Below are 13,215 nucleotides of genomic sequence, written 5' to 3'. Positions count from 1 at the left end.
CATAATGTGTGTGTGTGTGTGTAATCATTGGCCATTCCATTTTACAGCAGGCCACATAGCTTCGCTTTTAAATAAAATTTACATAAACTTGTACTGCTAACCAAAAAGCAATATTCACAAAAAAATTTCTGTTTCCTTTTTTAATATTATACCTAGTTTCAAGATAGCTTTTAACAGCTACAAAAAAAAAACTGTACAATTTAGGAACATATAAGTTCTAAGGCTTCATTCCATCGTTTTCTACTCATTTTAAACAGTTTTTACTTCCTTATAATGTTTTACAAGAACGCAGATCAAGTGAGGTAATTAATACCAAAATTTGACACTCACTTGACTATCTATACAAAGGGTTCTATGTGTTTGTTACTTTATATTATTCCTCTAAATCCAACTCCTCACAAAACGCGAAGTAAAAAAAACTAAATCAATCAATCAATCAATCAATCCAACTCCTCACCTCTTCATACGCGAGGAGCTTCCGTACGTTCCTTTATATTATAGGTTATGCGTACCGAATTTATAACTCAATTATAAGCTTGGAATTTTAGTACTTCATCGGCTCTTGAGGGATTCACAGGCAGTGGTATCGTCATCGCCTTGTAATCAAAAGGTCCCGGTTTCGATACCCGGTAGACACACATAGTGGTTCGGATCCCACTTTAAGTCCAGTCCCGATTTGCCTTTCTGTGCATGAAGTGGACTTAAAAACGACAATTCAATTTAATCTTCTGGCACTTCCTTATTTATTATCCTGGCTGGCTTCACATATTCATTCTCGCTTATAATAGGACAGCATAGTCAACAAACTGACACAGATATATCACAATTCACAGCCGAATTTTTCAACTTTCAAAACATTTACACTTAATGGACAATATAACTAATAGATATAACATTAAGCACATAACATAATGTTGTTATAATGTTAATTAAACAATATTTAAGTAGTGAGATAACATCAACTTACGTTTTTCTTTGTAACCATAAACAACATCTAAACCGTAAAAATATCAAGATTATTTTTAGGATTGCAATACATAGGTTAGTCGTTAACCAGCCATTACTAGAAATGTGTCATATTTTTAAAGTCTGTGTTCTCATTGGTGAGGTCCTTACAAATGTAGTATAATAAGTTCACGGTGGTTTGAATTATTTTCTATGGAAAGCTAATGTATACAAATACAGAGAATGGCCTCCCCGATGGCGCAGTGGTTGCGTCATTGCCTTGTAATCAAGGGGTCCCGGGTTCGATAACCGGTGGAGGCACACGTGGTTCGGATGTCCAGTCCCGATTAGCCTTACTGTGCATAAAGTGGACTTAAAACAGCAACTCAAACAAATACAGATAACTTTTTGCGTTTAGCTACTAAAGAACGAAGCTCTTTGAACGGCAACATCTTGCATCTGTCAAATTAAAAGTACTTGAGAGCGGAGGGTCAAAACATTTAGGATATCCCCGTTCCTTGGCTACTGCCACCATTTTCAGTTCAAACAATGGTTTGAGCAACATTCATACGTCAGTCCACATGGTGCTGCCATCTTGTAACCCATGGTGCAACTAGCTGGCCGTTTCACAGTTTATGTTCGTGCTTTTCTTATTTTACGTCACTTTTCTGCCCTATGCCAATCGCGACTGTGATAAAGAATAACTATGAGATGGCCATTCATCAATTTCGTCTTATCAACATTCTTCAGATAGAATATAAAGAAAATTGTGATAAGGTAAAGGTAAAGTTCCCCGTGCATATTGCACCGTGCCGTGAAGGAACATTTAGGGGATGTGGGGGTAGGACCCCACACATTCTCTATCTCGGCCATGTGGAGGTGTTGTGATCAGCACCACGCTCCGGCCGCCTTTACCCTCCAGGGTTTGCACCCAGGTACCCATTTATTTGAGGCTGGGTGCTCACCAGAGCCGCTTTATGCGGGAATAAGAAAACTGTCATGCGAGTAGTAAATAAAGAGTTATACGTTAACAAGGTAGCCACTCTAGGACCATGATAAAATTCAAGTATAATTCCCGATTTTCAAGGCGAACTTTCCAAAAATGCAATGGTACACGCAGACGTTTTCTCTATTTCCACGTATTACGACTTTCACCACCCACAAACACACACACACAAATATATTAAGAACATAAAGGGTTTGTGTGATTCCAATGTATCCAAAAATTCTAAATCAATTCAATTAAACGGTATATATATTTAAAATATTTAATTTGAGGTACAGAGTTTACATTTGCAATTTCACATATTCAGACTCGAAATACATCACAGATGTTACGGGATATACTAATCTACGAAAAATTGTTAATTTCAAACTCAAATTTGCCTATTCAACTTTAGGAGACCTTATCTTGCAATAATCTTCCGTCTGTCAGATAGATTGTTCTGCAAAGGACACTAAAAAAGAAAATGGATTGATTCTTTTCCTTCTTCAATAAAATATAACCTATACTGTGGAAATCTTGCCTCAGAGCATTTACAAATATGTATAAATTCAATGGGATTTGGAAAAACAAAAGTTGCAACTTTTCACGTCTACGGAGAAAAATTCAAGCAGAATTCACGGAGCCAATAATTCACGCAGAATTCCCGGAATTCAAGGAATTCCCGGTGAGTAACCACCCTGGGGTTGATGAAGAGTTAGAAGAACACTTTGCCTCAACCGGGAACAGATCGATCTCATTCAGGGCAGGCCCTAGATTGGTGCGGAGCCTGGGGTATAAAATATACGCGTTGACGTTAAAAACCAAGTGTATGGAAAGCTAATAAGAATTTCTAAATTAGTATTTACTTTCATTTCCGGTGTGTCACTTGTGCGACGTTCATTACATTTAATTAAGAATACTTTTTTGTTTACTTTTCATTGAATTTTGACGCTATAGTGAATTTACATTGTTTTATATCAAATAATATTTTCGCTTCACGATTTCATTCTATAGAAGCGAATATTAACTATTTTGATTGAATATTTGAATATTTTTATGCATTTCTTCGTTTAAAATATGATTTCAGTAATTTTGGATACGATACTTTTTAGTGTCAAGACAATCCATGAAGTAATGAAAAATCTCATAATTTGCTAAATTAGAAGCACCAGCGTCCTACAGAAACAATTTGTTTCATCTGGCGCGGGGCCCCCCTTGAAGCGCGGGTTGCCCCTCCATAGGGCCTCCTCTGGTCTGATTTGTAATGAATTTGTAATGGCGACTACTTCAGCAACTACGAAATCAAGACGGATCAATGAAATAAGCATAAACAGAATTTCCACGGACTAGGGATCGTACTAAGATTGAGACGGTCTTGTAAGAATCCAAGCAAGAACCAAACCAGACTCGATACTTGTCGAGGCGAGACAGAGAACAAGACAGTTCTACGTAAAATCGAGATCATACAGAGATTTTATGTCCGAAACTATCGGTCACCTTGGACACTTTTGATGATATTTGAAATGGCAGGCAACTTCTTCAGATACACCAAGAGGATTATCATTATTTATTTAAATAAGTCATATATTTTGTCTATAGTAATTGCAAAATCAATATATTTGTTACAATTGTGAACCTGTGCTGCATTTGTACATATATTGACGATAAATTCTCTTTTGGCTCAATAACTTCGACATGCTGTGAACGTTTGTACCGTGACACGTTGAGTGTATATTGTATACTATATATATTTCGATGTTCGAGACGGGGTTCAGACAAGACCGAGAAAGATGTTTATAAATCGAGATGTGGCCGAGAACAGACAGGCGTTTATACCTTGAAGCGAGGCGGAGTGGTTAGAACCGCGCGCTACGAGGCCAGCGGTTTCGGATTCAAATCTCGGCTTAGGCATGGATCTTGTTTGTGAGTATCAGTGTTGGCAATTATTTTTTCGACAAAAAAAAGTTTCTTTTTGTTTTAAACATGTTTTTAATGTTTTAAACAAGAACCGAAGAAACATGTTTTAAAACAAATAAAACGTTTAATTTAAAACATTATGCTAAGAAGACTTATTTTCTAAGAATAATGATTAATAAGGAATCTGTTAATAATCCAAGGAAGGACTATATTCCTAGTTATAAAATAAACGCTTGACTAACTTCTTAAAATACTATTTTTTGTTAATCTTAAAAGTTAAATCTCGCAAATAAGCTGTTCAAGAAGCTTCAACGAATGCACAGTTGCCAGGTCCTACTCTATCCATGTGGTAGCTACACTTTTTTTCGGAATTCGACATTTTTTTCGTGAATGCAAGAAAATATTGACATTAACAACTGTGTGCAGTGTATTAAGTGAGGAACAAAACTGTTTCATTCATATAGTATTCAATTTAATTTTTTTTAAACACTTGTAAAAGAACATACTTAGGCGTTTTAAAGAGGCCTACAGGTACTCATCACGATATGTTTCTTTGTTAACTGATAATACACTTTCTAACAACTCAACAGATTTTTGTGCAGAATAAACAAATTGACACGGAAAGAATGAAAATACAAAGTTACAAAACACGCAAATAACCACAAACTATCAAACATCAAGTATCAAAATGTGTTTTAAACAAGTCTGAAAAAAAAACATGTTGAAAACACATTGTTTTAAATGTTTTAAACGTTCGTAAAAAAATAAAGCTGTGTGTTTTAAACGTTTAAAACAAGTTGTTTTAAACACTTTTGTTTTAAACATGCCAACCCTGTTAGAGTGTACAATAATTGCATAACATCATCACTCATCCTCATCGTCGCGATTACTCAAAAGTGGCAGAAAAGCGACGCTAAACAACAAAAATCATATAAAACCAAAATGAAATCAACCTTGAAACAAGGCCGAGTCAGTGCTAGGTCTCGTCTTGTCTCTAAACAATCTTTACTACAGGTCAAGCAAACTGGTGAAAACCACGAATTCCCCATTCAGAAATGCCGGTTGCAAGTTATAACCTCTCAGAACATATTGAACACGTGATCTTCTGAATACGAGTCCGGTACCGCAACTATTCACATAACTGATAACTGAGCTGTAATTAGCTAAAAAAGTTACTAAAATACAAAGAGGTTCCAAACATGTGCTGTCAAACGAAATTTGGTATGCTAAACAAATTGCTACGTATGTAAATAAAACGAGACAAAACATTGGTTAAGGTTACAAATTAAGAGGTTACTCCGTAAGATCAATTTTTGTAACACAATGGATTCGATATTGGTTCCTTCTGGACACAATTTAGTCAGATTTTCAAAACTTTGGCACTGATGTTAAAACATAATATTTGACACACAGATAAAACCAGACCACACATTTTGATACTGGTGAAGTCATTTCCTTGCAAAGTGTGAACTAACTTTTTCATTGGGGGGTTATCAGGGGATGTCATGTATTGATGAATCTAGATAATAATTTATAATACATAACGATTATTAATAATAATAACTAAAAGAAAACTTTAATACGACAAATACATACTCACCCAAATATTTGCCGAGTATTCACTGTTCCACTAAATTGCTGAATTGAAATTTCATTTCAGGGGCATATGTCCATATTTCTATAGTCCGTGGGTCTTTGAATGAAGGGAATATATGACTACCGGTAATATGTTGCTAGAGTGCGCGTCAAATCTCCTGCATATGGCCTTGAAAGGCTGAACAGCACCAGCGAATCACAGACGTGCGGCGTTGCCTAGTTCAGAACCTGTTTCACCTCGCTACTGAATCGTGTACCTGGCGCTCGGATATAAATAGATTATTTCAAGTGTCAATAGTTCAACAGATGGAAAGATAATGAATTTGCGAGTATGTACGAAAAACAAGCGTGATTGTAGCTTATACCGTTCGCTCTGTAGAAGCAATGTTATTATAAACGTATTTGCATTGTATCGTTTTTGTTCTCCCTTCGTTCCTGCTGCATTTCAGATTAGCGAAGTGAACAGGGTACATTCGTTCCCGGTGATGGTAGAAGAAGTTGACGAAGAGGATACCGCCACTGCTCGTTTTTTCCGTGTGTTTAGTGGGCGTTTGCAGCATGTCATTGAGTAAACCAAGTGGTAGTGGTAGCGAGAGAGAGAGAAAAAATACAGTGTTGTTCGAAGCCAGGCACGACAGGTGATTTTTCAGGTGTACATTTTTTTAAAAAAATGTTCGAGTGAAGAAGAGAGAAGTAAAATTGACTTTAAGAAGTGCCAGGCTCTAACAGCTCAAGCGTGTGGTGTGAATCAAGCTACCGTTTCTCGGATATGTTCGGGGACAAAACCATATGGATCGGGGCCTGCTCCAATGTTTCAATCACCTAGAAAGCACATTAACGTACCGAAAAGAACGACAAACTTTAATGACTTTGAAAAAGACGTAGTTCGTAGAACCGTCTTTGAATTTTACGATCGTGGCGAACAGTACATTCAAAATTGTGGACGTTGAAAAACTTGTTAACGAAGATGAAAATGTAACACAAGAACAATGGGCCGCTTGTGTTAAACACGCACAACAATAACAGGAAAACGATTTTGTAAAGGAGATAGGTCGGGATGAAATTTTGGACCCAATTATAATAAATTTGAAGGACAGTGACACAGAGGGCGAAAGTAGTGCGGTCAGTGACGATGAGGACAACGACGGCAGTTGTTGGAGTGACGAGGAGCCCCTCTCTGGCAGTCACTCTGACATAATCAGGTATGTTCTTTTCTCCCATTAAGTTTATTATATGTTATATTATCTAATGTTCCGTGCTCTCCGTGACAAGGCGTTTCGCTCAACCACGCTGTTTCTTTCCCTTGTGAGATTTCGACATGGCACCGCCGCAGTGCGCTGCTATTGGCTATCGCCATATGCAGGAGATTTGACGCGTACTATAGTGTGGTACACAATAACGTACTACCAGGTCTTTCGCCCGCAACTGTGGCATAAGACCAGTATGACGTCATAAATCCAAGATCGTTACCGCTTCATACACTAACTAAGAAGTTCCGTCATAACTCCCTTAATAGTGGTTTTGGAAAAACTTTTATAGATACATGTTTTGTTTAGAATTGAAAAAGGAACAAAATTGATTCTTACAGATTTTCTCATATCTCGCACTGTTATGGAGATATATCTAGTGAAACTATTTCGTGCCCATTTCTGCAAGGATTCTATGCATATTTTACGCTTTACTTGACATTCTGGCATATAAAGGAGGGAAATTACTGCCTGTGATATTTTGTTGATGCCTACTATTGTGGCGTATTGCCTGTGTGGCATCATACATCCAAGATGGCTGCCTCTGCAGACCTTAACAAACAAAATCGAAACTATCTCCTTAACTAACTCCTTTACGGGTAACTTTGACCATTTGTAATTTTTTTGTTTTTTTACACGAAGGGAAGACATGTGTATGGAGGATGCTTCCATTTGGAGGCATGCCATCATGCATTACAATGTGTCAGAAACCATACATGACGTCCGAAATCTAAGATGGCCGCCTTGGAGGTTCTGCACATGATATACTGTTCATATCCTGATATAGAATTCGATTATCAGATTTTTCCAGTCATTTTCTGTTAATAATTAAAAAGTGAAAAATATTATTATAATTTTTATACCTACAATAGTGTCCAAAAGTTAAGTATAACTGAGATATGAGAAAATGTTTATTAAGAAAGTGACAGAACTGCATAAAACATAGTGAAAATTAATAAAAACGTTATACAATAGAGTAGAATGCATGATTAACAAATGATTTTTTTTAGTGCAAAGACACATGCAAAAAATAAGAAAATAGAAGATACTTCCTTGGCCAAAAAAAGAAGTTTGTATAGGGTGAAGTTACCCCTAACAGTTACACAACCTTGCAATGACGTAGCACGCTATTTGCAAGGTGGTTTAAGAGCCCGTATCACCGCTGGTGACGATACCTAAAAAATAGGTTCTTGCGTCGACGTTCTGTGCTCGAACAGTCAAGTGTGTGGCATGTAAATTTTACTGAGTTAAAGATCAAATATGAAGTTAGTTATGTCGCGCAGCCTTTTTTTAAATATATTATTTATTACGTAATTTTCCTTATCTCAATTTCGTAAAATTCACTTGCTCGCCAATTGTATGTAAAAACTTAAATCAACATTTTAAAGCGCAAGAAAGCTTCAACTGTTCTTCTACAGCAAAGAAATGAAACTGATCTTACATAATTTTCTTTAGAATGTCTGTAGTTCGTCGACGTACAGAGCAATGTATGTAAATTTTAACTTTGACGTTTCTAAGCTGGTCGCGCTAGCCGTTTCCCCCTCTGTACCGCTCGCGCTCAACCCCGCCCCCCCCCTCCACGGTACTTTTTTTCTTTCACAATCGGCCGGTCTTCCAAGAAAACCGCATGCTGAGAGCTAGGAAAAGAAAAAAAGAATTCAGGGAAAGGTTTTGGGGGAGAATCAATGGTTTGGGCGATGCTTGTAAACAGTTTTTCACTACGCTATATCCTAATACTAAATCACGATGGGATTGTAGTGCAATGACAACAGTGAAGAACGGGGGATTTCTCCAGTATATTGTTCACAAATGGGAAGGGCTGGTTGCACAGACTCAAGTACACCTGTACAAAAGGTTTGCCTGCAAAAGAAAAATTGTGCCAAATTATAACTTTTTTTTTGTGAGAACACGAAAGTCCATTACCAAGGGATTTTTTTAGGGGGAAGGTGACTTTACTCAAAGTTTTTAGGTAAATATTGTGTAAATTCTATCTGGTGGTGGATTATCAACCAGTCACGCAAATGAATGACTTTTTAGCTGTCGATCATAAATAAGTTCAATGAACGTTCATTGTCTGTTTGAGATATTTCTGAGGGTCAATGCTAAAAAATACTTGATGGAAATAGTGCTATTTTTAAACATTTTGAACGTCCGTTCAACTTAATTTCGAATTTGGTAGGGGGATAAAATATATTTACTTAATACTTTACTGCGTTATTTTATCACCAATTACATGTATGTATATATATATATATATATATATATATATATATATATATATATATATATATTACAGTCAGACTCAAAGAAGTCACAACATAAGATAGTTCTGTGTCATCATATACAAAAATACTTTTAGGCAAAGGTCTTATGTAAAATAAAATACATTAATTATATGTTGTTTTTTCTTTTCCAAAGACATTATTTACTTGAATAATATGACAGACTTACTATTGATAATGACCATACAAAACACACCATAGAAATTTCATTCACTTTCAACTTTCTGGGGCCGGCCACCGTGGGGGAGTGGTTAGCAAGCACATCGCGCTACGACGCCAGGGGTCCCGGGTTCGAATTCCGGCTTGGCCGCGGATGTTTGTGAGTGTCCATTCATCAATTTCATCATATCATCACTTATTCCCTTCTTCGCAAATTGGCTAAAAGTGGCACAAAAAGCGAAGTAAAATAAAGCAAATCAATCAACTTTCTGGATATACGACAAATAACACTATTTCTGTATAAGGAATTTTAGGCGTGCTCAGATCCTCCGATTATGGGGAGCAAGGGCCTTGATAAGAGTTCAGCTGACGAAATAAAGCCTTCATTCCATCTCACTGTTTTTATTACATTGATGGGAACAAAACAGGGTCGTGTGTGTCCCGACGCACCTAAAATCACTTTATTAGATGAATTTCAACTTCAGTGGCACCATTGTTCTCTGCTGGCGCTTTATTTTCCATCTCTGCCGTTCAAAGACTATTGTACGTATAAACGTGGTTTAGTACCGCAAATTCAAAAGAACTACACATAATTTATTCATGTGCAATATATGGGCAATTTATTCTGCAGACACATACAGATAATACAACTAAAGAATAAAATATGTGGAGGTGTTAATAAGAAATTTGCTAGTGGGAGAGTCCAATTACATAGGAAGTAATACACTACCCTTTCCTTACGTAGTTACTTGGAACTTTCGTAGGTTTGAAAATAGTATTTACTTTTATTTCTATAAAAGCATAATGTTGTTTAAGAACTGTTATTAGATTCTTCTGCACTAAATTTCTAAGTGAGGCTATTAAGGGGCAACTTCTCCCTTCCCCCCCCCCCCCCATTTACTCACCGTATGCAAAGAGTGTGAATACTTTTTTGCTGAAATGGGAAAGTGAACCACAGCAAGAAACTAATAATATACGTCTGTTTTTATGAACAGCTGCAGAATTACCTACAAACTTGTTGAAATTCACAGTTTTGCTAGCTTGTACTCATTGGATGAAATACATACAGCCAGGGACGGAGCTACAAGGAGGTCAGGAGGGATGAAACCCCAACAACATATCTAAGCTCCCTGTAGCCCCCAGATTTTTATAGTACGGTAGACGCCTTTCGATCGAAAATTAAAGAAGTAGAAGCTATCTTACGTAATATTTTCCATTATAAAACTTCCCTTAGGGCAAGGCCATTGCTATGTTCAAGTACATTTCCTGCTTTTATAAGATCGCAAGATTATTGCAACGTGTTGTACGTAAAATCGTGGTTGGAGGTGGCAGCTGCAGATCTGCATGGATCAACAACGGACATTGATTATTTAATACGTACTAAGTAATTGTTAAATCACAAGTCTCCAAACTTGCCAAAAAAAATTTACAGATACTCTGCTGCCTATCTGGTAGGTGGATGTGTTCAGAGGCTGTGGGATTGCTGTTTGGTTGTTGGAGGGTCAAACGATGATAATACGATGCCTACGAAATTAAATGATAACAATTATTATCTTATGTAAATCATGTCACTATTTTTGGAGCGAGTGTTAAAAATTAATTTTTATAAGTTGGAGGATGTTACCAATTGTATTGTGAAGGTAACACTGAGAGAACAAACATATTTTCAGTGGAAATTCACCTACACTAGGAGACAAAAGCATTGACTATCAATATCATTGACATAAATTAATGGATACAGTTGCAGCTCTCGCACTGGGCAGATGTGATTAGTAGTGAAAATAACTACCAATAGTTTTATATATGTTTCACATCTGATTCTTCTCCATGGAATAGAAATTGGCCACTCGGCATAAATTATTTTCCAACGTCATAAATAATAATTTATTAACATGAAGACCTAGGCTTACAAGGAATAAAACTGCCCAAGCTTGCTGATTTTTGCACTAAATTGCAATGTTTAGTTGCACAGAGGCTAATCGGGACAAAACCTACAGCCTATAGTGGAATCCGAGCCACTTAATTAAATGTCCCTAACCGTGGATCGAACTCGTGACCCGTCGATTACAAAGCATCATTATTACCGCTAACCGAGGCGGGAAGGTTCACTTATAATCTTTCTAATTATTAACATTTAAGAGTTAGTTAGTTTCTTTAGTCTTTTAATTCCTTAATGTCGTATTTTTGCCTCTCGGATGTTTTCAATAACGATGTAACGATGAAAGGATTGAGAAAACATCGCTGACAATTATGTTCATTGCAAATACTCGAATGACAAACTACAATCAGAAAAGCTGCCCCCCGTGGCGGAGTGATTCAGTTCTTTTTCACATGCATGCTCGGATCCAGAGAGATAGTTCGCAACTATGAATAAGAGGAGTGTACAGTTAACAGAATCAAGCATATCTGGAAACTAGTAAGCTGCGTGAAAACTGACATACGTGTATTTCAGGATAACTATGATAGATATGAACAAGAAACTGTATTAGCCTTATCTGCGGATGTTTGAAAAGTCCTGTAGTAAATTCACAAATTCGTCGTTCCGGTTCAATATGAGTAATATGCATTGGCTGTAAATAGTTTTAATTGTATCAAAAATGCTAAAAGTACACATTTTACTAACTACACGACTTTCCCAATGATCCCAAATGGCTAACTTGGATTGATATTCATGTGCATTAGCACTGGCCTCCGTGGTGAAGTGGTTAGCACATCCGGGAGTTCGAATCCCGGCATGGATGCTCTTTGTGAGTGTCCGTTCATCAGTTTCATCATACAATTCATCCTCAGGCGGAGCACAAAGCATGACGCCTTAGGTTGTAAGACAAGTTTTTATTACGTTAAGAAAAGAAAGAACATCAAAATCATCTCACTTAGGATAATTCACCAACTGCAGAAAACACAATAGAATGTCTTCCGCCTGTTCTGCACATGTGTCGCAACAGGGTGAATAGCTATGCACTACTACAAAACATCGTCATTATTTCCCTAGTTTACAGCACCATACAGGAGAGATATCCTGCTACTCGATGTTATAAACTATTCCATATATGTTGGTCAGAGGCGTGCGCACGGGCGGGGGGGGGGAGGGGTTGATTGCCCCCTAATCACGGACGTTCGCAGATTTTTCCACAAAGGGACAAGAAAGGTATTTTTTCATTGGGCATATTACCCCGATACTAGTACTGTCCTCTCAAAAAACACCACTTGAATTTGAAATTATCGCATTCCTGCGTCCCCATTACATAATAATCAATGTAAATTACTATGACTGAAATCTAATTATACTTGTGAAATATATACTTTTAGGTTGACCTTCGTTTTCAAGGTGCCCCCCTTCCAGACGTTCCATGCCCCTATATTATTATACTTTCACCTAGAAATTTAGTGGAGAGCAATATTGTCGATGTTATTAAACAATATTATACTCTAAAAGGAAATGGCGCAACCACAATGGGACAGGGGGCATTGCTTATGCCTTTTTCCAACCTTGGACGGAAATCATTGAATGAAAAGAAAGCAAGACTAGCAGAATCTACTAGTAGCAGGACAAAAGGATACTCAAGACGGAATTAGTTTTCACGTCCATCTTCATTATTTCTTCCAGACGGTTAGGATCACTTGCAGAGGGTTACAGAGGGACAATTGTCCCCTCGACTTTAAATTTTATACAAATAAAAATACATTTCTTAAAATTTTCTTTCTCGCTTCGCTCGGGGTACCTGCTTTTCTTGCAGTCTTGTCAACTTCCGAGCCGTAGCTAGGAAGTAGCGGGAGTTGGCACTGGGCGCCGAACAATCTGATTGAGAAAAATTGTAAAAAAGAATGCCATGCCGTCCCATGAATTTTTTTGAGCCCTATTAAATCAATACTGTTTTCAACTTTCAAAAATTTGGATCGAAAAATTTTCTTGCTCGCTTCGCTCGCAGTTTCTTTTCTCCAATACATTGTAAATTACCAGAAAGAAAGTAAGAACGAATAAGTAATTCATACAGTTGCTGCTATAACAGTTTGGTTTGGAGGAAAACGAGCGCTCACATTTCAGAGACAATCTATATAAATTTTGCTGTTGGTTTGTTAAGGG

This window comes from Lepisma saccharinum, chromosome 2 (assembly GCF_977018435.1).
Source record: "Lepisma saccharinum chromosome 2, izLepSacc3.1, whole genome shotgun sequence".
Taxonomy (NCBI): Eukaryota; Metazoa; Arthropoda; class Insecta; order Zygentoma; family Lepismatidae; genus Lepisma; species Lepisma saccharinum.
This window is presented reverse-complemented; position numbering follows the sequence as displayed.